We start from the raw sequence: 26,178 nt of genomic DNA, 5'->3' as shown, positions 1-26,178 counted from the left end.
CTCCCCTAAGACAGGTTTGTACAGACTAATAAGTACCACATGAAATGCCGAGAGATGCTCTAGATGTCCCCAAATCCCACAGCACAGCAGAAAATAAATGAAAAAATGCACAGACTTCCAGGCATCCACAGCGAGCAGGAAATCATACTTTCCCATGAGCTGGGCTTTTGCCAAAGAGCATTTCGCGAGGGCCTGCCTGCCAGTGTCCATTTGGGCGGTGTGTCCTCCAGACCCCACCCATCCCTCGTAAAGTCATGATTTACTAAAGGTCTAGTGTTCAGCCCCTTTATGTAGCATGGCTGGAATCCAGAATTAGGGGAGGCATTTCTCAAGCAAGAGACTGCCAGAAGCTTCCAGCCCCTGCATCTGCAATTTTGCCTTTGCGATTTTTTTACTGAGGTATTTCAGTGGAAAATAACCCCAGCACAGCACATTGGCAGGTTATGTGCAAGAAGGTCCCGCCCGGTGCCAGGGGTGAGTGCTTACGTGTATGCATAACATTCACGTCTCCAGCACAACACAAGTGCAGTTCAATACCCGTAAGGGTTCCTCGTAACACTGAAGCTGCTGTAGGGAGAGTCAGGAGGTGTGCCTCTCTCCAGCCCAGGCACTTTCTATATGTTGCTTTGAAGCTTTGGAAACTGGAAAATGAATCACCTTTATGACTTGGGTCACTTGTGCCAGAGTCAGAGCCTTCCTGAAAGAGGCTTTTCTCACCCAGAGACAGCATCTATGTCCCCATCCACAGTCCCCAGCTTTGGACTCGACCACCTTCAGAGGCAGCTCCTCTTGATGTAGTTTATCTTTAGCAGCTTCTGAAGAGGGTATTTTGACCAAGGGTCTCCAGCAGCTCAGCTGGATTCTGAACCCCTGGTAACGTAACAACTCCCATCAATGATTCCTCTTACGGTGGGAAAGAACTACTTTTAACCAAGCATCCATCATACACCAGGCACTTGATTTAATTCCCACAACCCTTTGAGATAATAGCATAGGCATCTTTAGGCATGAGAAATGAAAGTGGCCAAGGGGTCAAAACCGAAGTTAAGAATGGTCCCAAGGCATTCTGATTCACAGTCCAGCATTCTTCCTGCTACGTCACACTAACTTGACTCATTCACTTTCACACACTCAATCACTCTTCTATGAACTCACTTAATACGCATCATTTGCGTGCCCGTTATATGCTACGTATGATGCTAAGCACTGAGATACAGCAGTGAGCAAGACAGACTTAAGTTCTCACTGAGGCCACAAAGCACCTGGGAGAGAAATATAGTGAACAAAGAATTACAGTTGTGTAGAATGCTGAGGCAGTGCAATATTAAATGTGTGTAAACATAGAGCAAAGACATACTAGTCTTGGGGGGATGAGTGGAGTCACAGAAAAATTCTCTGAATAAATGAGGCCTGAAAGATGGGTATGAGTCAACCAAGTGAAGGTGAGCAGTGTGGGCAAAAGGAAACACTCCCCAGAGAAAGACGCATGTGCAAAGGCCCCCAGGCCTAAAAGAGGTTGTGCTGTTCAAGAAACTAGAAGAAGTTTAATTTGGTGGGAGTGTCTCCTGATGGCTCCAAATCACATCAACTTTCCTAATAAATGTAATCCAATAGACTCCTCATCTAATGAGAAAAAAAGAAGACGGGGATTCAGATCGGAAGTCACTTTCCTGAATGTCATTTTGTTTAGAGTGGCCTCTGTGTGGATAGCATCTAAGATCAGGGAAAAGAGTGACTTTAGGCTCAGGAAGATGACAATTCCCATCAAGTCACTAGGAAGGGAATGAAAATAAAGGTAAGCTCCCCACTCCCCAGTCCCATCTCATTTATTACCATTATTTTAGCCACCACATTGGCCTATTAGTCTCCCCCTAACTCCAGAATGGATGGCATTTAAAGTTCATTCTGGGCTTCCCTGGTGGCGCAGTGGTTGAGAGCCCGACTGCCGATGCAGGGGACGCGGGTTCGTGCCCCGGTCCGGGAGGATCCCACATGCTGCGGAGCGGCTGGGCCCGTGAGCCATGGCCGCTGAGCCTGCGCGTCCGGAGCCTGTGCTCCGCGACGGGAGAGGCCACAGCAGCGAGAGGCTCGCGTACCGCAAAAAAAAAAAAAAAAAAATTTTAAAAATTAAAAAAAAAAAGTTCATCCTTTGATGTGCCATATATCAGACACCCTAATGGATAGGCAGCCCCGCCCCAGAACCTAAAAGGAAGTTAACTGCTTTCTGCGGATCATTCTCTACCCTCTACTATGACGTTATCTTCCTCCTGTCGTCCCTGGGTCCTAGGAAAATGATAATGCATTTGCCTTCACTTCCATTAATCCAAAACTCCATTCTAGAAGGGAACTGGTAGGAAGGAAATGAACATTTACTGGGCACCTGTTATGTAACAATCTCCATTTAGTTTAATCCTATAAGGCAGATGTAATAATTCCATTTTCAGATGAGAAAAATGAGGGCTTGAAAAGTACATGATTTGCTTATAATTACACAATAAAAGCAAGAGGAAAGACTTGAACCTATTTTGCTCTGAAGCTTACGTGTGGCTTTAGGACGAAGGACATTTAAAGGCAATGCCTAAGTGTAACTGCCCAGCCTTGAAATCTAGCTGCATGTGGAACTCATTTCCCTCCTTAGAGATCTGTCTTTAGGTGATTTGCCAGCAGGAGATCTGAAACTCAAGTATGTAAAATGGGTCCAGTGATGTTTCAGCGAGGGATCCAAATAGACTGAACACATATAATGAAAACCTGGTTGGAAAATTTGACTTTCAGGGCGACACGAAATCTTAGGGGAAAAGATTCTATTTTCAATTGTACAAAATTCCAGTGGTTAACTTCATTCATAATTACTTTAAAAAAAGAGACGTAAATGAGCAGACATGACAACATTCCCTGAGGAGATAAATCTCCTATTTGCCTAAACCATCATGGTGAAATTAAAAGATGGTAGAGCTCAGACTTGGTCAAATTTGGCTTTTAATTCTGCCTGTGCTATTTCCCAGATGAGTCATATGAACACATTACTGAACTTTCCTGAGCTTCTGTTCTTTTGTCCATTGGTGATAAAAATAGCAAAATGAGGTAATGCAAGTTTTAAAAAGAGTAGCACATAGTAGGCTAGGAGGCATTCAATAGATGCTCGTCTTGTCTTTCCCCTTCCAATAAACTCATCATACATATTGATTTATGCTTTCACTGTGATATTTCCCATAATTACAAAAATATCTAGCACTCACATATCATGGTAGCATTTGTAAAGTGTTTTCAAGTCTACTAACTTATTCAATCATGACAACAACTGTTTTGATATAGGTACCATGGCTTTATCCGAATTTTACTAATGAGGGAACTAAATCTGGAAAGGCAACATGACCTGAGAAGGGTCAAGAACAAGAGCTCTTGGACCCCACTGCTGGGTCTGAATACCAGGTCGTGCTCTACGACCTTAGGCAAACTATGTAATCACTCTGTGACTCAGTTAACTCATCTTTAAAACTGAGAATAATAACAGGATTTATTTCACAATGTTGTGAGGATAAAATAAATTACTACAGTTATGTACATCCTCAGAACAGTAAGTACTCAATTAATGTTGTATATTATTTTTCTCTGTAAAAGTGTAGTTACGTCTTAGGTGTTAGGGAGGATAAAATAAGGCAATAAATAAAGTCATACATGTAAAGTATTTAGATTCATTCCTGATGTATTTAGATTCATTCCTGACATATAGTAAGTGCTCAGCAAGTATTACTTGCTATTATTGTCCCATGTGACTCAGATGGTAAGTAGAAAACACTGGTTTTGAATGAGAGTCCTTGGAAGTTAAAGCTAGGGAAAGAATTGAGGAAACTAACAGTGGAAGCCCTGTTACGTGCCAAGCACAGCGCAAACATCTTTGCACTATTTTCCCAACAATCTTGAGAGAGACACAGAGCCATAACAGAGATTTTAGAGGTTCAGATACATTTTCCCTACAGTTTCTAATCCTCAGACAAGAAAAAGACAGGTTGTTTTATTAACTTCCTGTAATAAAGATGTGTAAAGGGAGGCTCATGAATTACTGCCCCACCTGCTTCGCTTACTCAATGCTCCTCATAACAGTTAGTCTGGTTCCCACCATCTGCCAGGTCTCCAGCCCCACTCACTGCGATCTAGACGGAAAAGCACAAGCTTCTTTTCTATGTAAATCAAGCTTTGACTTCCTGACTCCAGTATATCTGGGAGACAAACCTCCCGCTCTTTCTAGGAGCCTTCACTCAGGGAGCACGCACTCCAATCAGAGGTTGGAAACTGGGCCAGGCGGAAGCCTCAGAGTAAAAGGTGTTTTTGTCAGATGGAATCCACTAAAGCCAGGAATTAGTTGCTTTTGACAAGGAGCATAATTAGCCTTTAACTCTTTAACCACAACGTCCTCTTGAAGTACGGAGAGGAAATTCACCACCAGCGCTCAGAGCCACATGGAAGAAATTAATGTCCGCCTTCACCAATCCTCTTTCAAGGCACAATAGTAAATATGCATTATATTTAACAATCATGTTTCCCTGGAGCTAAGCATGGGTTTCAGTGAAAAGAAATGCTCTGTAATGTGTCTCAGAATGCTACCCCGGAATTGCAAACAGAAAGTCTGGTGCCCTCAACCATGGCAGAATGAACTGCATAATGACAAGGACAGTGATCAATAAATAGGGCTTGATTTGTTATCTGGGGTTTTTATAATTCATCTTTGCTTGCAAAACGCAAGCTTGATTAGGTGTGAAGATCACTGGCCAAGTTTGGCTGTTTTCCAGTCTTTGGTGCTGGCTGAGACAAAGGCCAGGGGTTATATAAGGCACAGAGGAAATGGCATTGATTAGTGTCCCGGCTGTATCATGGACCTACTGCACATTCAATGTTTGTATCATGGCAACATTCATTGAGTTCATCATATGGATTTGTAATATATGTTCATCATGGTTTATTCAGATATATCCATGATGTATGGCTGTCTTTCATACACAGGTTATTCATACAGGTAAATATATATTTGTATACATATGTGTATATGAACATATATTTATATTTACTGTATGTGTATATATATCCTTGGATGTGGGAAAGAGTTGTAGAGGCTAGTTGTTTATTTAGAGCCTCATGAAGCCACGGGTGAAGTCATTGTTTTCTAGAGCAAAAACAGGAAACTCAAATAGATCATCTAAGTGGAGGGGTGTTTCAAATGCAGTCCCCAAAGGCCTGGGTTTCTGTAAAGAAGCTGCAGAAAGATATGCATTTAGATGGATGTGTATCTGAATTTGAATCTCAGTCATGTCACTGGCTAACTTTGTAACCCTGAGTAAGACATCGGCCTCTGTATAATGGGGATGATAACAGTAACTACATTATAGGGATGTCATGAGTCTTGCATGAGTTGATGCATGTATTTACCACAGAGCTGGGAATATAGTAAGGACTTAATGAATGTTAGCTATTACTATGTATCCACAGCTCTATTTCTCTATGACCATGATTAAATATCAATATCCTTGGAAGATTATGCTTGAAAAAAAACTTCTCCCAGTTTTCTAAGAGATTTTCAAAAACTTATGAATCTAGTCTAATGTGCTCTAGTATATATGTAAGGAAGATTAAGTTCAGAAAATGGAGGTGACTGTGTCAAGGTCATAGAAAGGCTGTAGCCTACTGGAAAGAGGAAGGTCTCAGGAAAGATTTGGCCTGGTTGGTTTAACCAAGGCTCACTGGGACTGGTTAAGAGGTTATTGAATAAAGGTGAATCAAATTTAGTCCATATACTGACACCAGCCTCCACTCACATACGGAAGCACACGAACACAGAAACCCCACACATACAAACTCACTCATACACACACACACTCACACCCCTACAAACACATACTCACATACACAAACATGTACACACACACTGACTAATTCACATGCAAACACACACACGATCTGGGTGCACAGCCTCGGTAAACTATTTCTCACTTCCATCTTGTACTCTAAACTTTCAGGCATATATGTCACCAGATTGCTCTTGTTTTGGGTGGTGCGACAACTCTACCAAACCAGTCAGTGCGCCTAGGATGCCCCCCTCCCCAACTCTGCCCAACCCATCTACTGAGCGTTCACTATACTGAGCTGTTTACAAGCATTACTTCCTTTAATCCTGGTCAGGTAGATAGTAGTCACTTACGCTTTTTCCATAGGCAGGGCAACTCAAACTCATACAAGTTAAGCAACGTGCCCAAATCCCAGGACTACTAGTTGACCATATAAGGATTTAAAACCAGTTTTGTGTCACTCCAAAGCCCATGCTCTATTCCAGAATTTCTTAAGTTGAGATCTCAATCCATTAGTTGATCAAGGGTACTCAATTAAATGGGTTTCAACCAGCATCTACAATAATAGAAACAGAATGGAAGAAAAAACACAAGGGTGCATCACACACCGTAAAAGTATTATTTTGTAAAACTTGTCTACATATGCATGTGTTCGTGTGTTTGGGATGGGTACATGAAGTCGATTTTGAACTATAAGTCTCAATCAGAAAAGTTTGAAAGGTAGCATCTTATTCATCTGTACTGCCAGGGACAGTCCAGTCATTCAGCGCCAAGCTTCCTGGGAACCCTCCAAGCAGAATACATTGCTTCTGCATGTGTGTTCCCACAGCACCGTGTACATTTCTATCTTACAACCCTAATCAAATTGCACTTTGGTTTTCTCCCCCAAGGGTGGCCATGTGTGTATGGAGGCCTTCCTCCTGTGCCTTTCCTCTTCACCTCTCCATGCCTCGTGCAGCACCGTGGAGAGACGGACACCTGAACAGTGTTTATTGCTTTGCATTGGACAGAATTGAAAACTGAGCCATTTAAGAGCTGCATGCTCTGGTTTTTGAATCTCCTAGATTTCTCTTTTATGGCCTAGCTTGAGATCATTTCACTCTTCCTTAGCACCTACAGCAAGAACAGGCTGAAGAAGAAAAAGAGAAAAAAGGCAAGAGAAAGTAATGTTTAGAATTAATAATTTGGATAAGACTCCAAAAAGAAGAGCAACTCAGGACTATTTACTAAATATGTTTTGATATAAACGATATACGAATGTATTTCATCCAAATGATCACAGGCCCACCGTCAAAAGCTAATAATTAATAGCTGAATATAACTGGGTATATCCAGAGGAAGGATACTTGAGCTATTAACAAGAAGAAAAAAAATGAGAACTTTCCACCCCCTCTTCCTGTGCTGTCCTTTGGCCAGCAGAGAAAGCCAGGACAAACACTGCCTCCTGAGGCTAGAGAGGGTTTGACTGTAATTTTTTGGTTGTTTATTGTTGTTTTATTACTCTCCATTTTCACACGCTTTGGCCAAAGGGAAACGGAAATGCTGAGTCCTGAGTGTTCATTCTCATGAGAAGAAGCCACGACAAACCCTGATAGAGCCAGAAACCCCTGGGGTCATATTTTCCCTTGCTCCATGTGGGAGGAACATGCCTGATGACCGGGTACATCTTCTCAGATGAACAAGGAGTTCTTAATTTGGAATCAGTGTTGACCAACCAGGCTTTGGAAAACAAAGCATTTTCTCACTTGGTTGCTGACATAATCCACAGGGCTTACATGAGTTCACTGTACCAACTTCTCAGAGAAAGTAACTTACACAGTCTTCTATTGTCTATTGTTATTATTATTAATCACAGTATCGTTTCATTCTCTACCTTTATCATTTAAGGGGCTCTGATTCTACGCTCCAAGGTTAGGTCTGCGAGCCTTGTCAGAGCTCAGAGGGTAACACGGAGTCAGGGCAGAGGGGTGGGACTGGGGTAGACCCTGTGACTCTGTGGAATATGGTTAGGAATAGAAAAATGGACCTTTTGTGACATACAATGCTGCAAGTTTAGAGAATTTAATCAAATAAAATTTTAGATAAAATTACAGAGAAAGCATTTTTATTCAAGTCTCAAATCCTTCATTACTTTAATCTATGGACTGGGATTCTTTTTTAAGAAAAATGTACTGGTCTGAAATAAATCTGTGATGGCCTTGGAAATGTAATGGTGTCAGAGCACATCCTTCCTTCCATCTCCCATTGCAGTGAGTCACTACCCCGTCATCCAGGTTAACCTTTCCCCTCCTTTCTTTATTTTGGCCATGCTGTGCAGCATGTAGGATCTTAGTTCCCTGACCAGGGATTGAACCTGCACCCCCTGCAGTGTAAGTGCAGAGTCTTAACCACTGGACTGCCAGGGAAGCCCTTCCACTCCTATCTTGATCATTAATTTCTTAGTTCAGCCTCTCTACTCTTTCAGATACTTTTCCCAGTGTCTGTGGACAAAAGACAGGAGGAAAAGGGAAAGAGTCCTCATGGCCATTAACAGTTTGATGGTTAACAATTAAATTGTATGCTAATTAGATTTATGGGATATTTGAGGCTATTAAAAAGAAAATATTAGAACTGTATCTTTGAACCAGGAAAGTGGCCCATGATAAATTCAGAGGGAAAAGTAAGCTTCAGAATAGTTGTTTAGTATGGTCCTATTATTATAAAAACAAATAGCCTCCCATATACTTTATGTATGTATATATAGCATATAACCTGCATGTTACATTTGATGACCCTTGAAGTAGGGAATTGGATCGATGGAGAGTATAAAAGGATATGAGGTGTTATTGTGGAAGATAAGTGTCTTTGGGTGTGTGAGCATGCTTGTGTGTATGTAAGTTTAAAGGGACTATAAAATCAGACCCCTAATTTCAACTAAACATACATGTGTTTAGGAAGGAGATTAGAAGTAATATATATACACAATAATAATAGCTGTGCTAGAGAGGCAGAGTCTGAACGTTATTTTTTCCCTCCAGTTTCCTTTCTGTTTGAAATGCAGTTTTACTACTTTTATGATATATAGATGAATGATAAATAAAAAATATATAGATGAGAAAGAGAGAGAGAGCTTTAAGTAAGGATTAATTGTACAAGACATACTCCTCATGTGTCTAGGACTCAATTTACCCGTTTTCAATATGAGGTAGTAGGCGAAAATGTCTCCATATTTCCATCTTCCTGGGATGATTCCTGATTCTATGGATGACTGCCGTGTATCATAGGTCTTCACTGATTCTAGACTAATTCTATATTATATCCCTTGATATACAGATGCCCCTGTATATCAAGGAAGAAAAATGTCATGGACACACTTACTCATCAAATATGAATGTTGCATGGAATAGTTAAGGCATTTTAGAGAAACACTCAAGTCATAGTTAGCACATACACCACTAGTCTTAAAAAAACTTGTGAAGCTGATTGGTTTGTACATGCCATAGATACACAGAGACCATAATTATAACGGTATTGCCTTTGTCATAGACTGTGGCCACAGCTCTAATAGATACATTAGCATCAACATGTTGATAAGTCTTGGGAGCTGATGTAAAGCAATTAGGCCTTTGGAGTATGGATCTCACTCTGTATTTCTCCTGTTTGAACCCTCCTGGTCATCTTCAGCTAGTTTTACTATAAAATACAATGTCTTGTTTATGCTTATAACTTCAGGCCCTAGTATTCAATGGCATGAAAGTGACAGTGAATTTCTTATGGTTCCTCAAACTTTGTCAAACCTCTATGCTTCTGCATGTATTACTCACTCAGCCCAGACTGCCTTCCACATTCTTTTTAGAACTGGTAAACTTCTACCCTTTAATAAGTAGGAAGAGTATAAAGCAGACAATCAAACTTCTCTTTATTCTTGAATGCTTGATGAAATGTCACCTTGTCTTTAAAACCGTTCCTGAGCTCATCCCTCTCTCCATCCCCCACCAAGTCCCTGCTCTTACTCTATCTAGCATTTTGTTACTGAACTATTTGCCCATTTCCTCCACTCTGCTGGGAGCTCCTTGAGGGAAGAAACTATCTTTGTTTTGTCACTCCTAGATCAGTGCCTAACATATACCAGGTACTCAAGAATATGCTTTCAAAAGAATATGCATATACATATATATGTAATGAGATTAAATGTCATATATATTTAAGGGATATATATTCAATTAATTTATATGTGTATAAAATCATTGAAAGAAAGCAAGCAAAATAAAACCAAAAAAAATCGACACACATATTTCTGAAATATAGTAAATAAACTAGATATTTATTAGGTTAATTCAACACATGGCCCAAAGCCCATACTAGCTGACTTTCTGCCCAAGAGGAACAGAGGAGGGAGTTGAAATAAGTGCGTTTTTGGAATATGTTCTGCCTATTTGGCTTATGTAAGAATCCTCAAGTCTGGCTGGACAATTATGGTGTCTTAGGAGTGTGTAATGATTTTCCCTGCCCCCAGCACTCATCAACCCACAGTGTGAAACAATTCTTAGCCATCATGATTTCCTCACAGTTTAATGGGCTTTTGGGAAGAAGGCTTTCATGTCATTGTTAAGTCCCATCTTTATCTTCTTCCCATCCAAGATTTAGACAAGAAAACAGGCTCTGCTAGTGTATCTGTGTCCATGACCTCCGTGTCCTGTGATTGAAGGCCCCCCCCCCCACGCCCGAACACATTGTCAGAGCCCTTCTCCCTCTGCAGACCAAATCATTCCCTCACCAGGCAAAGGAGAGAAGCACTGCTGGATGCCAGATTCAGTTCTCAAATCATTAGCAAGACAGAAAAAAAAAAGAATTTTTGCCTTTATAGCTAACTCCTCCAAGTAATCATTCCAGGGTACTGGCGATTCACATTGGGAGCGGAATTGTTTCTCTTAAATGGAAGTTAAAGTAAGATTAGTCTCTGGACAGCAGACCTGAAATTCAACCCTGTAGAGTGGGAATGCTCTGTCCTCAACCAGGAAAGCAATGCGGAAGCTAAAGTAAGATTGCTAACTTTTGCATGCTTTGAGGGGAAAAAAAATATCAATATTTAATTGTGATCACTGATTTCTTTTAATTTTTAAAAAATATATGCAACATTGAAAGCATGAATGTGCATACATTCTCAACTCCGTTTTGTCCGTAAATATTTTTATATTGACGTGTGTATTTATTTAAATTTCAACTTATTTCAAAATGGACAATGTTTACAGTGACACGATTTTAAAAATAGAGACAAGCAAAGGATAAACAGGAAATGAAGATAGAAAAAAGTGAAAAAGTCCTAGAACCGGACATGGAATTCACATACAAACTATATGCCACAGGATTTCAAATGTTTCAGAAAAATAAGTGTCTCTGGGTCTCAGTTTCCTAGCATTTAACATAGAGGCAAATGCGAAAAGTGTGGAAATCTTGGCTCTTAGCTGGTAAAAGTAAATCAATTGCCCAAAAGAACCACACCTATTCTAGATATTGAGATGTAAGAGTAATGTCTCTCACCTCCTAGAGGTGACTATGTACCTGAGCCAGGTTTACAACAAAACGTACACAATGAAAGAAGAAAGACATTTGCAGTTTCTTCCCCATCAGGACATGGAAAAAAAGCAAAATACCAAAAGGTCATCTCTTCTTAAGTAGTTTACTGTGACAGTGGACAGTGCCTGGTGCTTAAAAAGAAAATCCATACACTGCTAGAACCATTGTCCTGTCCCATTTAGCAAAAAGAATAAAATAATTAAATTTTAAAATATCATGGGAAAAATAAATGCTCTTTCATTTATTCACTCGTTTGTTAAACAGTTATGAGCTGCTTCTCTGTGGTTCAAAATATTACACAAATAATTTTTTTTCTACTGATCTCACTCTTTCTCAAATTCTATTATCGTAAAAATGTGAAGACTCGAGCAAATTTGGAAACATTTATTTCACAGTATCTAAGATGCATAGGGTACAACAGACAACCCTCAAAGCCTCTTCCAATTCAAACATTCCATGATGCTGAATGTTAAATAAAATAGCTGGCAAAAAACTGAGTAAGCAGAACAAAGAAGTGTGTCTTGAGGGTAGAATTGAACAGAATTTCCTTGGATAGAATCACAGTTTACACAGTACAGAAAGAGAAAAATGGCATAGTTCATCCTATTACCTAGTATATTCCCGTTTTTAATCAATCCTCTGCAAATTTACAGATTATTTTGCCTTAGAAACTAAAACTATGCCTAACATGACAGCCAGTGAAAAAGCCTAAGCCTTTTGGAGTCTGAGAGACCTGGATGGAATTCTAGCCTTTTCATATAATAACTATGTGATCTTGGCAATTTATTTAATCTCTGCAAAATAACAACATATACCTCAATTGTTATGAATAATAAGTAACAATGAAAAGTCCCTAGTGTTTTATACAAGGGATATTTTTTATACAGCAGGTTCTTATTAGTTATCTATTTTATACATATTAGTGTATACATGTCAATCCCAATCTCCCAATTCATCCCACCACCACGACCACCACCTGCGCTTTCCAGCCCTTGGTGTCCGTACGTTTGTTCTCTACATCTGTGTCTCTATTTCTGCTCTGCAAACTCGTTCTTCTGTACCATTTTTCTAGATTCCACAAATACGCGTTAATATACAATATTTGTTTTTCTCTGACTTACTTTACTCTGTATAGTCTCTAGATCCATCCACGTCTCAACAAATGACCCAATTTCGTTCCTTTTTATGGCCAAGTAATGTTCCATTGTATATATGTACCACATCTTCTTTATCCATTCATCTGTCGATGGGCATTTAAGCTGCTTCTAAAATAGAACTACCATATGACCCAGCAATCCCACTACTGGGCATATACCCTGAGAAAACCATAATTCAAAAAGAGTCATGTACCAAAATGTTCATTGCAGCTCTATTTACAATAGCCCGGAGATGGAAACAACCTAAGACTCCATCATCGGATGAATGGATAAAGAAGATGTGGCACATATATACAATGGAATATTACTCAGCCATAAAAAGAAACAAAATTCAGCTATTTGTAATGAGGTGGATGGACCTAGAGTCTGTCATACAGAGTGAAGTCAGAAAGAGAAAGAAAAATACCGTATGCTAACACATATATATGGAATTTAAGAAAAAAAAAAGTCATGAAGAACCTAGGGTTAAGACAGGGATAAAGACACAGACCTACTAGAGAATGGACTTGAGGCTATGGGGAGGGGGAAGGGTAAGCTGTGACAAGGCGAGAGAGTGGCATGGACATATATACACTACCAAACGTAAAATAGATAGCTAGTGGGAAGCAGCCACGTAGCACAGGGAGATCAGCTCGGTGCTTTGTGACCACCTAGAGGGGTGGGATAGGGAGGGTGGGTGGGAGGGAGACGCAAAAGGGAAGAAATATGGGAACATATGTATATGTATAAGTGATTCACTTTGTTATAAAGCAGAAACCAACACACCATTGTAAAGCAATTATACTCCAATAAAGATGTAAAAAAAAAAGAATATAAACATAACAAACCCAAGTTATGATACTGTATATTTCTGTTCTGGGAAGTACATGAAACATGAACAAACTTTAAATGTAATGCACTACTCAGTAATGCATGAACCTGAAACACATCCATCTTGTAAATTCTGATCCCACGTAAACCTCTGGTTAAGTCTTAGCTTACCATTACTGCCAGTTCTCTTTGCACTTGCATCACCAAAACACAGTACTTTTTAAAACTTTGACAACTCATAATTTTGTTGAGGGACGGACACCTTCTTTGTTCCACAGTTGTACAACTTTCACATTTTTAGATTTATAAACACCAGTTAGACCTGGACTTCGGATTTGAGGGGCCTGGATTTGTCATGGATTCACAATGTCGCTTGGGTGACCTCGGGCAGATTATCTCACCTCTCTACGACCTTAGGGTCCTCTCATTTAAAATGGGGAAAATAATAGTATCTGACAAATAGAGTTTATTTCTCGCCCTTCCTTTCTTTTTATCTTTTTAAGTTCAGAGATCTATATACCAGGGACTGTGTTCCGTGCCTTCCACGTAGAAACTCATTTATCCTGGCCAACAGCTCTATGTGTTGAGTCAGAAAATGCATGCCAAGTGCTTGTCATGATGCCTAACGCAAAGAATACTCCTTGTATGCTGGCCATTGTTCATTTTCATTGATTCTTCTAAATTCAGACTAGAGGACAGTGATGGTGAGACAAAGTTTCTTTAGTCACATCCTCATTTCAGGGATGAAAGTGGGGCAGAAGGACAATGCTGCCCTAATGGTAGGTAACAGACTGAGATCCTCATCTTCTAGACATTGGTCGAGTTCCCTTTCCAATATGTACCTTTTCTGGTCTGAAGCTATAAGGATGCGGGACTGACTAGGAAACTGTCTCCCCAGGAAATGTGTATGTGGCCAGTATAAAAAGCACTCAGAATGAGGGGACATTTTACTATGGCTTTTTGGAAGTATGAACTTGGGTAATTCACTTTAGGTTAATGCTCTCTCTTCTTTGGCCTACCATAATGTACATTCTAAAACACATTTTCTAAACTATTCAAAACTATTAATGTATGTAAATTGCAAAACTCAAATTCAGTCTTTAAAAGGATGGAAATATCTCAACACAAAAAGCTTGTAATGGATCTTCAGGAGATACCTGTTTTGTTATTTGTAAACCTTAAATATTCTCATGTTACTTATATTTTACTTCTTGTTTCCAATTCCACACAACTATTGGGAGGAGATAATAATTAAGAGCTTCCAATCTGTGACTCTATTTATCAATTGCTTCTCATTTCTATTCCTATGTCATTTTTACATTGGGATAAATCTTATATTACAAATTGGTATTATGACAATCTCTTAATAAAACCAAGAGCCTGCTACAGCACGGATGAGTTTATCACTGACTACAACAGAACAACCTCAAGCCAGTGGGTGAATCTTGTCACTTGATATGTTCTGGGACAATGACTTTTACCAAGTAGAAATGTCACACCTGCTTGTATAACTTTGCACAGTCCCCGTAATCCATGAATCACGCTATTGCTGCATTACTTCTAGGGGAAATGAATTGGGAACGAGCATGTGTTTTGAAAACTGTTAAAACGGAAACTGTTGACATAAATCTGTATAGGAGAAGACCAGCATATGGAAATGTTCATGATGAGTTTTCCTCCAGAGGAAATGAAAAGGAATGTCAAACCACGAAGAGTCCTTTCCCACAGCTCTGAGAGTGAGAGCAGAAACCTTTAAAAGGTACTTAATGGAATCATACCTGGAAATAGTTGGATCATAAAAAGGTACAGCAACCAATTCTCATTTCGAAATGCTTTGGGAACTTCAGCTTTCTCTCTGGGAAACTAAACATGACTTTGGCTTCCTTCAAGGTGAGTGAGGCTATTCTGTGGGTCATTTCTCATTTACTGACTGTTTAAAAATAAGCATATTTCTCTTTTCCTTCCCCACCTATCCAGACGCCCCTCACTCTTCAGGGCACAGGCACTGGCATTTCTTCCCTAAAGCTTGCTCTGTTGGTTCCTGCTTCATTTGACCTCACTCTTTTTTTAAAACCTAAAGTACTAGGCGTTTGTAACACAAAAATTTACATTTACTTCAAACAGTCTTTCATTATGCTTGAATCATATTCTACCAGACCACTAGATCCCTAAAGGCAGAGACGAAATCCCACTTTCTAACTATTCAGCTCACTCTTGGGCTCTCTGTGGAGGCTTAAGAAATATAGATATCCCCTGCTTTTCAAAGTTCACTTTTTTTTTTTTTTTTTTTGCGGTACGCGGGCCTCTCACTGTTGTGGCCTCTCCCGTTGCGGAGCACAGGCTCCGGACGCGCAGGCTCAGCGGCCATGGCTCACGGGCCCAGCCGCTCCACAGCATGTGGGATCTTCCCGGACCGGGCACGAACCCGTGTCCCCTGCATTGGCAGGCGGACTCTCAACCAACGGGCCACCAGGGAAGCCCCAAAGTTCACTTTTACAAAGACCTACAGCAGTACCTATTTTGTCTAACCAAAACGAATTTAAAGAGGATGTTGCTTTTAAGAAAAAAGGTGAAAAGTAAAAATAGTGGTCAGCATTTGTTTTGCAGCAGCTGTTAGAGAGGCATGTACCCCAATCAGGGAGAGTAGCACCACCAAGCTTTCCCAGGAATGACTCTTAGCATCAAGTCGCCATAACTTTTAACTGTGTCTGTGAGCATCTGTGCTTTAATCTCAATTTACTTCGTGCATCTGTTAGCAAGGTGTGTCCTAAGGCAATTGCTTCTTTAAGCATTTCGGCTTCCAAAAGGTTTCACAGGAATGCATTGGTAATAACTGGCTTAATAACTGGGATGATTTACCATTAACTTCTCTCAAATGGGGCAGAGACATCTTATTCAAAATGGAAACAACTTTCAGACATTATGCTGCTTTTTATTAATACTATGTATTCCTAGCAACAACATTAATATTTGTATCTCCATTTGGTAGTTAAAGAAATTGAGGCTCAAAGATGGTTAGTTGCTTGTCCAAGAATAAGCTGCTACTATTGCCAAGGTTGATCTGACACTAGAATTACCAACACGTATATGGGGAAAATACACCCACTAAAAGTATTTTCTTTGTATCAGAGATAATGCCCCCATAGACCAATGGAGATGACCACTTGGGAAGTCCTTCCTGGTCCTTCACACAAAAGGACAAATCCTGCCCTTTTCTGGGTGATTAGAATTCCCCTGCTTGCCTCCTTGACTCCCTAGCAAGTGCAGATTACTCAAGGTGGAGAGGGATGGGTAGCAACAGTTCTCATTCTACTCAGCCTGGTGAGTCCTTATCTACCCTGGTTCTCCCTTCCAGTTCCTAGGGGACTTGAATGTATGAAAACAAAAAGTGTTTCCTTTTAAATGGTAGATGGGAAGTTGGTTCAGAGAACAGACTTTGGAAATGTTAAAAGCATTTGATAGTTTGTGTCTTGAATCAATCTTTAGTCTTCTTCCTTGCCTTTCCCTTCATTGTTCCAAACAAAGTGTATTCAACTTAACATTCCTAATTTATCCAGTGCCTTCCTTCTGCCTGGCATGGTGTTAAGCACTTAAACAGATATGATCAGAGACACTCGTGAACTCAAGGAAAATATTAAAGGTGACTAGTGTTGGGAGTTCAAGTGGGAAAAACTAGTGGGTACTGTACAAGCTCAGATTCTCTTCGCTGCTGTAGTGTTAGTACTGTGGGGAAATCAGAGAAGGACATCCAACTGATGGCTGAAAGGAGGAGGTGAAATTTGAGCTAGATTTGGGAAAATGAGAAGAATTTCAGTAATTGAGAATAGGCTGAAGGATGTTCCAGGCAGAGAGCAAACCTGAACAAAGGTGAAGATGTAGAAAAGCAGTAGGTATTTTCAGGGAAATTCAAGCAGTCACGTGTGGCTACGGCACAGCGCTTGGTAATTGGTTCGGGCGTATTTCGGGCTGGGGAAAGGGAAACAGATCATCTTAAAATGTTTAGACTATCTCATAGGCCACAAAAGTGATTTTTTTAAAGTAGAAACTGGATGGGATGGGGGCTGAGCCTGAGGGATGGCAGAAATACTGAGCCCCTAGGTGGGATTTCTCAACAGTAGCACTGTTAATATTGGGGGCCAGATGATTATTTTTTGTAGTGGTTTCTCCTGTGCCTTTTAGGATATCTTACAGCATCCCTGGCTTTTATCTGCTAGATTCCAGCAGCATCTCCTTCCCCATTTGTGACAACCAAATGTATATCTAGACATAATCAAATGTCTCCTAGGTGGCAAAATTACCCCTAGTTGGGAATCCTTTGAATTACCCCTAAGGGAGTCTTTTTTTTTTTTTTTTTTGCGGTACGCGGGCCTCTCACTGTTGTGGCCTCTCCCGTTGCGGAGCACAGGCTCCGCACGTGCAGGCTCAGCGTCCATGGCTCACGGGCCCAGCCGCTCCGCGGCATGTGGGATCTTCCCGGACCGGGTCACGAACCCATGTCCGCTGCATCGGTAGGCGGACTCTCAACCACTGCGCCACCAGGGAAGCCCTGGGAGTCTACTTTGGCTCTTCATTTTCATATCTCACCTCAAGCCTAGCATTACTAAGCCATCTACCCGTCCAGCAAAGTAAGAGAGTTGGATGAGAAATTGCTACGTACCTGTCAGCTCCACCAAAGTTTTATTCCTCTGTCAGCGAGACAAAAGTGAACCGCTATAATATAAATATGAAGTCGAGACCTGCCTGGATCAAGTTCTGGTCCTGCTGGGCAGTGAGGTACAATGAACAGAGGAAGGGCTTTGCAGCCAGTCAACACTGCTCATCACAGGACTATCACTTACTGGCTGTCGTTATCCTGAGAAAGGCTTTTTCAGCTGCAATATAAGCAATGAGTAACATCACCACCTCCTAGGAGTTTGGACAGGCTAAACAAAGATGAAGTATATGAAGTACCAGCTCAGGCCCTGGCACGTAGGAGTGGGACCAAAAACACACACTCATTTCCTTCCCAAGTCCCTGGAAGTTGACTGGATCCTGAAAGGTTAGGTCTTCATGGTAGCCCTGGGCAGTCTCTCCCTGTGAGGAAGAGACTTCTGCTGACTTTCCGTGACCTACACTAGCAGCGGACAAACTACGGCTCATGGGTGAAATTTGGCTTGCTGTGTGTTTTTCTACGGCTCATGTTGCAAATGTTTATTAAATCTGGAGTAGTTGAAAAAAATCAAGAGGAATGATATTTCATGACATGTGAAAATTATGTAGAATTCACATTATGGAATCCACAAGATTTCACTGAAACACAGCCACGATCACTCGCTCACTCACTGTCTCTATGGGGGCTTCTGTGCTACTACAGCAGAGTTGAGTAGTTGCAACAGAGACCATATGGTCTGTAGGGTGGAAAATATTTACTGTCTGGCTCTTTACAGAATATGTTTGCTGACTGCTGCCCTTTACCAATCCTGGAACCCTCCCTTCGTCTGTTCTCAGAGCCCAGGGCCTTCACGCTACATTTTGGTTAGCTATACAACCCCACTTCTCTCAACCTCTATTATTACCCCAGGCACCAGAGTTAATGCTCCCCAGGGCCAAAGCATACCCAAGCTTTTTTTTCCCCCAGCTTCTTATGGTTCAATTGACAAATATTACTCAGCCATAAAAAGAAACAAAATTCAGCTATTTGTAATGAGGTGGATAGACCTAGAGTCTGTCATACAGAGTGAAGTCAGAAAGAGAAAGACAAATACCGTATGCTAACACATATATATGGAATTTAAGAAAAAAATGTCATGAAGAACCTAGGGGTAAGACAGGAATAAAGACACAGACCTACTAGAGAATGGACTTGAGGATATGGGGAGGGGGAAGGGTAAGCTGTGACAAAGCTAGAGAGTGGCGTGGACATATATGCACTACCAAATGTAACGTAGATAGCTAGTGGGAAGCAGCCGCGTAGCACAGGGAGATCAGCTCGGTGCTTTGTGACCACCTAGAGGGGTGGGATAGGTAGGGTGGGAGGGAGGGAAACGCAAAAGGGAAGAGATATGGGAACATATGTATAACTGATTCACTTTGTTATAAAGCAGAAACTAACACACCATTGTAAAGCAATTATACTCCAATAAAGATGTAAAAAAAAATCCTTAATTCAATCAAAAAAACCTTGTATATATTCCAGGTATACAATGTGATGTTTTCACATACCAATACATCATGAAATGATCACCACAATAAAGCTAATGAACAGATCCATCACCTCAGTTACCATTTTTTTTTAATGTGTGGGGAGAACACAAGCTTCACTTTTGTCAAATTTGAAGTATACAATACAGAATCATTAACTATAGTCACCATGCTGTACTTTAGATCTCCAGAACTTATTCATCCTGTGTAACTTAAACTTTGTACCCTATGACCAAAGTCTCCCCACTTCCTCCATCCGCTAGCCTCTAGCAACTACCCTTTTACTCTCTGATGCTATGAGTATGGCTATTTTAGATTCCACATATAAATGAGGTCAGCAAAATGTGTCTTTCTGTGTCTGGTTTATTTCACTTAGCATAATATCTACCAGGTTCAGCCATGTGGTTCTCAGTCACAGGATTTTCTATTTATTTTTTTAAGGCTGAGTAGTATTCCATTATATTAAAGAATATATATATATTTATATAATATATATATATTTATATATATAATATATATATATTTATATATATATATTTATATATATTTATATATTTATATATATTAAAGAATATATATTATATATAATATATATACATATATATTATATATATATTTTATATATATATTTATATATATATTTATATATATATTATATATATTAAAGAATATATATATATTTATATATATAATATACACACACACACACACACACACACACACACGCACTCTCCCTCTCTCCCTCTCCCTCTCTCTAGGCAGGACATGGCGGCAGTCTTCGCTCCCCGGCAGGAAGGGGAGGTTACCAGTTACAGGGAGAATTGACATCAGGTGGGCTCATCAGTTTCCAGGGAAACCAGCAGAGGGCCCCACCCCTCACCACCCCTTTGATAAGCTATTGTGATGGAGATGTTCTGTGCTCAAGGTCAGAACAATCGCCAGCTGGGGTTGGGGCTAGTACGTAGGAAGGTCAGCCACGTGATCAGGGTGCAGGTGAAGTAGGCACTGGTCCAGCAGGGGATGGACAGAGAGCAAGGCGTCAGCCATCTTGGGGGGCCTGACCAGACACTCCACTCTTACATACCCTGCACAACCCTTACAGTCTCGGTCCGCCCCTCTTCCGTGATTTCCCTGGGGTCAGGTACACAGAGGGGCACTGCAACCAGACACCACAAATACAATACGGACACCAGCAGCTAAAGAGCATCGAGAGAAAGATACCTACGATACTAAGATCAGTCATTCACCAGGATGTGGGCAAACTTTGGAGCTTTCTGAGAATTCATATAAGCGTGTAATTTCTTTTAAGCCAATTAAACAGAGCTCATCCACAAACCAATCTTGGCAATGCCACATGGAGGCAGAGACACCTCATATGTATAAGGTGCACGTGGACATACATATATGTATATAGACACAGAGATCTCACAGTTGTCATTCTGGAGTTTAAAAGGCCTCTTTTCCCACCCCCCTTTATTCTCAGGGATTACATTAAAGTTCCTGAGAGCCCAGGTAGATCATTTATATCTCAAAGGCACAGGAAGATAAATACCAATTCCTTCTAGAAAGCTAACTTCCTCTAAGGGTATACGCAAAAACCAGTTTTAGAATGTCAAACGACTCCCAGTTTGGGCCATTTGCAGGGATTTTTAAGTTTCTGAATAGCCAAGTTGAGTGTAAACAAGTAACAGTAATAGACAATGATCCGTATCATTCACTCACGTACACATGCCTCGCTTTCAGAGGAACGTGAATCAGCATTCAATTTAACCCTTGCCTCAGCTGTTAGCTCGGCCTCTGTGGCCTTCCTTAATATGAAAAGCAAGGGCCAAGTCCATTCTCTAGTAGGTCTGGGATAGGGAGGGTGGGAGGGAGGAGACCGAAGAGGGAGGAGATATGGGGATATATGTATAGCTGATTCACTTTGGTATAAAGCACAAACTAACACCACCGGAAAGCTATTATACTCCAATAAAGATGTTAAAAAAAAAACCAACGGCCAGCCCACAGCTGTGGCCACTGCCCTGTTTTCCCCACTGCAGTGGCGGTCAATATCTCTGCACCAGCTTTAGGGGCGCCTAAGAGTTCTTGTACTCTCTTGGTGGCTCCCATTCGTCAAGGGCAGCCACCACAGGATTTCTCCCACGACTTTCAGGACCCACTCTCCATTGCTCGTCCCTATTTCCCAACATCTCGGGGCTCTCGGGAGTTTCCTTGGTCTCCTGGCTGCTCCGCCAATTGTTGGGCTGCACCCAGCAGGCCTGTGTTCCCTGTACTTGCGCATCCTTGAGACCAAAGAAAGAGCCCAGAGTCAGCAACAGACACATCGATGGTTTCGTGAATGCGGGCTCTTACACCTCTGAAGCAAGGTCCTGGCGCTGAGGCAGGAGGGAAAGGGGCGGGACACAAACGCTAGGTAAATGAAGAAGGGGCAGTGCGCTAAGACCGGCTAGAACCAGATGAAACCAAGGTGGCTCTAAGAGGAGTCCGGGCGTTGACCGGACATTATACCTTCTCTGTAACACTAAAGGTCACTCCCTCTTACGCCATGACAGTTCCGAGGGGGACCATAAAAAGCCAAAAGGTGGGCAGTGGCCAATTCTTCAGAAAGCCTCACCCTTCCCCAAAATAGCAAGAATATTCCTCCCGCTCGTTAGCACAGGTAATTACTTAGCCCATAAAAACCTGCCCCAGGGCCGCTCTCAGTTTCAGACACAGTCCGCGTTCTGCCTATGGAGGGTGTATCCCTCTAAATAAACTTGCCTTCACTTTTCTTTGGCCGGCTCATGGATTCCTTCCTGCGTCGCGAAGCCAAGAACCCTCACTTGGTAGTCAGGCGATCCTAAGGACTTCTGCGGGTCTCGGGACGGTGGCATCTCCCTCGCCCACCACAGAGCAACACTCCACCTTACGCGGCAGGAGGCAGCCAGGACACGGCGGCTCCCGGGGGGAAGGGGAGAGCTACCAGTTATTTATAGGGGGAATTGACATCTGGTTGGCTCATCGGTTACCAGGGAAACTAGCAGGGGGCCCGCCCCGCCCCGCCCCGCCCCGCCCCACCCCTCACCACCCCTTCCCAGGCTATCATGGTGGAGATGTTCTGACCTAAAGGTTGGAATGATCGCCAGCTGGGGTTGGAGCTAGTATACAGGAAGGTCGTAGGAAGGTCAGCCACGTGAGTAGGGTGCAGGTGAAGTAGGCACTGGTCCAGCAGGGGATGGATAGAGAGCAAGGCGACAGCCATGTTGGGGGACCTGATCATACCACCAGTACATGGAACACCCTTAATCCATGTTTGATTTTATTCTTACAATTTTAGTTTTGTCAAAAATGTCTTTTTAGGCTGAGAGGAAGGGCAATATGGGATCACACCTGAAAAACAGTCCTCCTTGATGTCCTTGAAGTTACTCCACACAGAAAACCTATTCGTGAAATCAACTCTGACAACGTTTAGGTGTGTTTAATGCGCACACATGCCGTCTCCTGTTACAGAAGGTAGAAGGAATCCTCCAGTTCTGCTTTTCGGTATATCTGTGCTTCTCAGTGTAATCACTCTCTTTTGAGGCTTTGATTTTATGTACACATTACAGCCACAGGCATGCAGGAGCATATTTTTAGATCACTCTCTAAAAATGGAGCGGGGCTAAAGCTGGAATCAACATGGGGGGTGGGGTTAGACAACCAACCCTGCCTTCTCCTTGTCTTCACTGACAACCGAGTCTTACTCTCCCAGCCTGGATTTCAGCACATTCTTTCATTTTCTATCCCAGAATGAGTGGCGTAGATCTCAGCAACTGCTAAGTGTAGAGATTGCTGTTAAATAATAAATTTCCAACTCCTCCTGGAAGTTTGGCTCCTGACAAATGTTCTTGAAAACTTTTGGGATGTGCATGCGTATTTCAAGGGCCCCTTAAGCGAAATCAGTCTCATCACAGCAGATCCTCTTCAGGCTGTGGGCTCCCCAAGTACCCCTTCCAGTGAACACAGTGAACTGTTGTCCAGGGGGTCCTCAAAATATGGGGAGGACAAACCTTTGCTCCTCAACCCCATTCCCTTTTCCCCTCCAGTACATCCAAACGGCCCAGGAGGAGGTTGTCAAGGCTGATTACTGTTGCCAGGGCAACTCTAGATTGATCCTTCACTCTAGTAATATCGGCAGATCCCCCTGAGGTGTGCAGAGTGTGATTTGGTGAAGCTCTCTGGGTGGGTGGGGAGAGTGTTTTTTGTTTTTATCATTAGGACTATCTGTTCCCAGCCCCAAAGAGTCAAAATTTAAGCTCTGGAGAAATTCTCAATTTGATAATGATTGTACTGATTGGACTGAGAAGAAGAGACCTCTGGGATTACTGGGGAAGACCTCACTGGAAGAAGCTTAACTTTCCAGGGTGGGGATAAGGGGAGGAGTCGGGAAGAAAAGAGAGAGATGGGAAACAAATGTTATTCAGCTGCTAAAAGGCAAAAAAAAAAAAAAAGCCAAAAGGAGCCAATCTTTCAGTTTGCCACCTAGGAAGATTTAGAAATGTGGGAGAGGAGAGAAGGGGGCTGGTGAGAAGATCATTTGGAGGTCCCAACAATATTAAAGAGAAATGGTTCTTTTCACCCAGTGTCTTGGAAAAAGCCTTAAGGCAGACAAGAACAAGGAAAGATATTAGTAACCCTATCCCAGAATTAATGGCATTGACAGTGACACAAATCTGTTATGTTCCAGCTTAAACTCAAAGATGATCAAACCCTGTTGGAGATTTAGTTTGTGCTTTCAGAATGACAGCAGTCGCTGTCACTTCTTTACTTTATATACTATTTTGCTTCTAAAGGCCTCAAAGTGCCTGTTTTTATTACTCCAGTCTGCCTTCAAGAAGAAAAAAAAAATCGAGGGAACAGATTGTGAAACATTCCAGAGAGAAGAGATTTGGCAAGTCATCCTATTTCAAAAATGTGTTATCAAAAACACTCATTCGCCTTTCACCTTATTCATTGTTTTCTTTCTGTTTTTAAATTTTTATTAGAGTATAGTTGATTTACAATGTTGTGTTAGTTTCAGGTGCACAGCAAAGTGAATCAGCTCTACATATATCCACTCTTTTTTAGATTCTTTTCCCGTGTAGGACAGAGAAAGACAAATATTCATTGTTTTCTGATGAGCTGGGGTGGAAGGAGAGCCAGGTTTGCTCTCAGATTTGCCAGGGATGGAAGCCCAGCCTCCAGTATTAACACTGCACCGTTTACTAAACCTCTCTGAACCTCAGTTTTGATACTTCTCACCCCTAAAATGGGAAGTATGTCACCATTAGAGGAGAATGATGAGAATTAAATGTAAGTGCCCAGCCGGTTATAAGCACTTAGTAAACAGTCCCTATTATTTTCTGTTAAATCTAGTGACTCCCAAACATTAAACTATTATGTTAAGAGGACTTAACAAAAGGTTTATAAACTATTTGGAAGAACTGATTCCATGCAGGCTTGGGAATTGTTTTTAAATTCAGAAGAGAAAATGTTATTTTATCAGTATCGCTTAAATACCATCGCTGTTTCCTTCAAGAGATGAAGTTGGCCTGGGCCCACATTGCATGCATATTTCATCTACAGTCCTCACATATGTGTGTTTTGCTCAGCAAGCAGTGCAATATGGAACAACTCTTTATGGAAAATAAGAGTGATGTCATCTGCCCAGCAATGGCAGGATATGAACTCGTACTCCCACAGCGCTGCTGAAGCTATACAGCTACCAGTGTGCTCTGAGGAAAGGACACTATTTTGAATGTTTCCGAACTCGAAAGCTTTGATTTCTTCTGAGAAATCACTGGGAGGGTGTAATATGATTTCCACGAAGAGCAATGGGTGTGTGGGGCCAGAAATAGTTTATTCTTTGAGATGCCTAAGGAACACATTGAAAGTGTTTCTCATATTTCAGAACAGAAGAGTGGAAAATAGAGCAAATGTATTCCATTCCCTTTTGTGTTACAGAAAACGGTCCCTCTGTCCTTTCAAGAGCTCCAGTCCCAGGGAATCTGCTTAGACTTGCTATTCAGTCTGCATTCTTCTGTGGCATTGCTGAACAGATTAGCTCCAAAGAGGACTTTTAGTGCTTCTCTGGTGATTCAAGTTGCCTTAAACAAGGATTTCAGGAAGGCATGGATGAAAGGAAGTCAGATATTTGGGAGTGTTCTCTCCTTGAGGAAATCTGTTTGCTTTTCTTTTCTTAGAGCAAATCATGAGAAAAATTTAAACTTTATTCATAAAACTGTATTGAGATGGCTTAAATTCCATTCTTTGTACCTAGGTACAGTGTTCTTCATTAGCATTGATCTCCCTATAGAAGAACCTGCCTGGTTGCTTGGAATTCAGGCTTCAGTCTATTAAGAACTAATCCTCATAAGCTTGTGGGAATTGCCAGCCTGGGCCACACTGAGAGGTCTGCTTGGTGTAGCTGGAGGGTGTCAACTGGTGGTCCTAGGACTGATTTCATCCAGAAGATGGATTTGGTTGGGTAGAGCTTTTAAAAAGCATCTGAACTGGAATGCCTTCAGCTGGGGGCTTGTACTTCCCTTTTCTCTTCGGACACTAGTTCTCCCTAATAAAATTACCACTGGCTTTGGAATTATGTGAAATTACCTGCCCAGCTTCCAGAGGCATTT

General features: G+C 41.5%; 1 long non-coding RNA gene and 1 other non-coding gene across 3 annotated transcripts in view; both read right to left on the bottom strand.

Moving 5' to 3' along the window:
* LOC141276869 (uncharacterized) overlaps positions 1-22,475 on the bottom strand; it is a 304,160-nt gene extending 281,685 nt beyond the window's left edge. For both annotated transcript variants that reach the window (XR_012327120.1, XR_012327119.1), the window contains exon 1: positions 22,307-22,475. This is a non-coding gene — a long non-coding RNA (uncharacterized lncRNA). The remainder of the gene's footprint in view (positions 1-22,306) is intronic.
* Positions 8,173-8,245, bottom strand: TRNAV-UAC (transfer RNA valine (anticodon UAC)). The gene has a single exon. It is a non-coding gene; the product is annotated as a tRNA-Val (tRNA).
* Positions 22,476-26,178: the final 3,703 nt, after the last annotated feature.

Source organism: Tursiops truncatus, chromosome 17 (assembly GCF_011762595.2).
Source record: "Tursiops truncatus isolate mTurTru1 chromosome 17, mTurTru1.mat.Y, whole genome shotgun sequence".
NCBI classification, from domain to species: domain Eukaryota; kingdom Metazoa; phylum Chordata; class Mammalia; order Artiodactyla; family Delphinidae; genus Tursiops; species Tursiops truncatus.
The sequence above is the reverse complement of the archived record's forward strand: the minus strand, read 5'-3'. Positions and strand labels throughout refer to the sequence as shown.